Raw genomic sequence first — 5,000 nt, forward strand, 5'->3', positions numbered from 1 at the left:
TATTCAACACGAGCTGATGACTCGTGCTTGCTAGGAATTCCTCGTTGAACATCAATAATTACAATGATCTATCCCCATCATGATGAAATTTTCAAAGATTACCCAGGCCCGTCGGCCAAGGCTATAGACTCGTTGAATACATTAGTGTAGCGTGCGTGCGGCCTAGAACATCTGAGGGCATCCAAGACCTGTTATTGCCTCAAACTTTCGTGGCCTAAACGGCCATAGTCCCTCTAAGAAGCTGGCCGTGGAGGGTCACCTCCACTAAGCTAGTTAGCAGGCTGAGGTCTTGTTCGTTAATGAAATTAACCAGACAAATAGCTCCACCAACTAAGAACGGCCATGCACCACCACCCATAGAATCAAGAAAGAGCTCTCAGTCTGTCAATCCTTACTATGTCTGGACCTAGTAAGTTTCCTCGTGTTGAGTCAAATTAAGCCGCAGGCTCCACTCCTGGTGGTGCCCTTCCGTCAATTCCTTTAAGTTTCAGCCTTGCACCATACTCCCCCCGAAACCCAAAAACTTTGATTCCTCATAAGGTGCCGGCGGAGTCCTGAAAGCAACATCCACCGATCCCTGGTCGGCATCGTTTATGGTTGAGACTAGGACGGTATCTGATTGTCTTCGAGCCCCTAACTTTCGTTCTTGATTAATGAAAACATCCTTGGCAAATGCTTTCGCAGTGGTTTGTCTTTCATAAATCCAAGAATTTCACCTCTGACTATGAAATACAAATGCCCCCAACTGTCCCTATTAATCATTACTCCGATCCTGAAGGCCAACCCAATAGGACCGAAATCCTATGATGTTAGCCTATGCTAATGTATCCAGAGCGTAGGCTTGCTTTGAGCACTCTAATTTCTTCAAAGTAACGGCACCGGAGGCATGACCTGGCCAATTAAGGCCAGAAGCGTATCACCGATAGAAGGGACGAGACGATTGGTACACACCGTGAGGCGGACCGATCGACCCATCCCAAAGTCCAACTATGAGCTTTTTAACTACAACAACTAAAATATATGCTATTGGAGTTGGAATTACCGCGGCTGCTGGCACCAAACTTGCCCTCCAATGGATCCTCGTTAAGGGATTTAGAATGTACTCATTCCAATTACCAGACTCAAAGAGCCCAGTATTGTTATTTATTGTCACTACCTTCCTGTGTCAGGATTGGGTAATTTGCGTGCCTGCTACCTTCCTTGGATGTGGTAGCCTTTTCTCAGGCTCCCTCTCCGGAATTGAACCCTAATTCTCTCTCACCTGTCACCACCATAGTAGGCCACTATCCTATCATCGAAAGTTGATAGGGCAAAAATTTGAATTGTACGTCATCGGCACAAAGGCCATGCGATCCGTCAAGTTATCATAAATCATCAGAGTGACGGGCAGAGCTTGCGTCGACCTTTTATCTAATAAATGCTACGGTTATCCGAGTAGCAGATACCATCAAACAAACTATAATTGATTTAATGAGCCATTCGCTGTTTCACAGTCTGAATTAGTTCATACTTACACATGCATGGCTTAATCTTTAAGACAAGCATATGACTACTGGCAGGATCAACCATGTAACTTTCCTTCTCGACACCAAAGCATTGCATGAACCACATCCCCAATTGTGCAGTGGGTGAGGCTGCTCCATACATTAATGGCAGTCTATCGTTTTTGTGCAACGAGGCGCAACCAAAGGATTCAAGAGGACACACACACATCCACCTTGCCCCACAAAATGTCCCGCATCCTCGACCACAAACAGTTCACGTGCACCACTGACACAAAGAAAGTGAACATATGCAGGTAAGAGGGATGAAATGAGAGTGAAGGGGCAACATATTTCCATCCAACTAGGTAAGCAACACTGGAACAAAGATACTTTTGGCCCATCGCGACCCATAGAGGTATCTATGCATAGTGGTTCAATAAACAAGTAAAGAGCCCACAACCACAAGAAAAAAATAGCCACTCATGTGCATTGCGTCCACTACTGACACAATCCACCACCAAACCTACTACAACGTAATAAGGATTTGGTAGAAGAAAAATCAATAGCCCCGCTAAGCACGAAAATCTCAACAATCAACAGGGGTCGAGGGACTCGAGATCTATCTCCTCCTACAAGCTTGCAACCTACATTCTCCAGAGACCCGCATTAATGTCGTATTATAACACTTGCCGCAGGAGCCATGCAAACACCTCCGCACCTAGGCACAACTTAGAAGTGCATTTCGCCAAATAGCAAAGGCCAAAAGACCAAGTATGAGAAAGCTCTCGCAAGCAACAAACCCACAATAATGTAAATTTTTTAAATGAACAAGGGGAGGGGGGAAGGGACATGTGATTTGTCTCCACTTGCAAGCTTACAACCTATGTTCATCAGAGACCCACGTTAATGCCGTATTATAACACTTCCGGTAGGTGGCATGCAAACAGCTCTGCACCAAGGCATGACTTAGAAACACATTTCTCTAAATACCATAACGCCACAAAACCAAGCATGAGAAAACTCTTGCAAGCAACAAACCCACAAGAATGCAATTTTCTTTTTAAAAAAAAAGTGTGGGGGGGGGGGAAGGGGAGGGACTTGTGATCTATCTCCACCTGCAAGCTTGCAAACCTATGTTCTCCAGAGACCCAAGTTAATGTCTCATTATAACACTTGCGGCAGGAGGCATGCAATTACCTCCGCACCAAGGCGCAACTTAGAAACTCATTTCTCCAAATACCATAACTGAGCATGAGAAATCTCTTGCAAGCAACAAACCCACGAGAATGCAATTTTCTTTTTAAAAACAAAAGTGGGGGCGGGGGAGGGGGAGGGACTCATGATCTGTCTCCACCTGTAAACTTGCAAACCTATGTTCTCCTGAGACCCACGTTAATGTCGCATTATAACACTTGCGGCATGAGGCATGCAAACACCTCCGCACCAAGGCACGACTTAGAAATGCATTCCTCCCAATACTAAAGGCCACAAAACCGAGCATGAAAAAATTGTTGAAAGCAACATACCCACAAGAATGGAGATATTTTTAAAAAGCGATGGGGGAGGGACTCATGATCTACCACCACCTACAAGCTTGCAACCTATGTTCTCCAGAGACCCACGTTAATGTCGTATTACAACACTGGACGCAAAAAGGCATGCAAGCACCTCTACACCTAGGCACGACTTAGAAATGCACTTCTCCAAATAGCATAGGCCACAAAACCGACCATGAAAAAACCCTTACAAGCAACAAACCCACGATAGTGCAATTTAAAAAAATAAAGAACAATGGGATGGGGGGGAGGGACCAACCAAATATTTATTGTGCACATTGACTTGACCAATGATTCCATCAAATTTAGACAACACCCCACCCCTTGCACCATGACCTACATTTAACGACAAGCCATAGAGCAAAGAGGGGTGGAAATGCGTGACTACGACCATGCTCAAAAAAAGTGGCACTAGCACAACTGCACATGGCAGGAAGCAAAGCACGTCAAACTGCCACAGTGCCTAGATGGGATTAATCAATGGGGCCAATGCATCATTTCCACATTTTTCACATGCCATGACTCCCTTGGGCATGCTGTACAAAACTAGTAAAAGTGGCAGTAGGCTGCAATGAGGTGTAACTGCAGTGCGCAGGCAGCCATGCAAACCCACCAGCACGCATTAGCCAGCAAAGGTGCAAAACAAGGGGCTAATCATCCGGACCATCATGCCATGTTGCTGTCCTTCACATGCCATGAAACTCTTGGGAATGCTGTGTGGCTACCGGCGTATGTGGCAGCAGCTATGCAGAGAGACATGCACACCCAGCAGCACTCCATGGTTGGCCACAACGCACATCAAAGGCAATCATCGGAACCGACGTGCCTTGATGGTGATTTTCACATGCCAAGCCTATCTTGGGCTTTCCATGGAGCTGCAGGCACATCTGGCAGTAGCTGTGGGGGTACGGCAGCACAAGGTAGGAACCCTTGCGCACTCAATAGCCCAGGGTGGCAGGCAATGGTGTACGGAAGAGGGGCTGAACATCGGGACGCATTGGCCATTTCCTTGTTTTCAAATGCCATGCCTCTCTGGAAACTGCTATGTAGCTACAGACACATGTGTCAACAACTGTGGGGGCATGGCAGCGGTAGGTAGGGAGCTATAGGCACCCAGCAGCACATGGTTGTAGGCAGTGGTGTGCAGCAAAGGGTCTAACCATCTGCACGGATGAGCCATGTACTTATTGTCACATACATGCCAAGCCTTTGTTGGGCTTTCTTTGCAGCTATGAGTGCAGGAGGCAACAACTATCGAGGTATAGCTGTATATAATAGGCAACCACGAGGGCAAAGCAGCCTGCCGTGGCAGGTGTAACACACACCAAGGGTAAAATCTTAGAAACCAACATACCGTGAAGGTGTTTTGCACAGGCGATGCCAATCTTGGGCATGCTGTACGACGACTGACGCATGTGGCGGAAGATGTGGAGGCACTGCAGCGCAAGCCAGGCAGCCATGTGCGCCCAGTAGCACACAATGGTAAGCAATTGTGTGCGGCAGAGGGGATGGCTATCGGGACGGATGCGCCATGTACATGTGTTCACAAACCACACTTTCCTTGGAATGATGTGCATCGATGGGCACATGTGGCATCAGAAGTGGGGGTGTGGCAGCTCATGGTAGCCATCCATGTGCGCCCAGCAGCCCACGGTGGTAGGCAAAGTTGTGCGGCAGAAGGGGGCGACATTGCATGACAAAAGGGAATATCATTCGCAAGCACATCGACCTTCGTTGGGCATGCTGTGCCGTGACTGGCACATGTTACAGCAGCTGTGGGTACGGAAGGCACACAGCCATGCGCTTCCAGCTGCGGGCAATGGCAGGCCTCGGCGCACACCAAGGGCCAACTCATCGAAACCCATGTGCCATTTCACTTTTTTTCCCATGCCATGGGTCTTTTGGGTTTGCCTACCATGCCCGCTTATTATCTGCTGCCCCTCTGTGCGGCCCCTCGAAA

This window comes from Macadamia integrifolia, chromosome 9 (genome assembly GCF_013358625.1).
Source record: "Macadamia integrifolia cultivar HAES 741 chromosome 9, SCU_Mint_v3, whole genome shotgun sequence".
Lineage (NCBI taxonomy): Eukaryota > Viridiplantae > Streptophyta > Magnoliopsida > Proteales > Proteaceae > Macadamia > Macadamia integrifolia.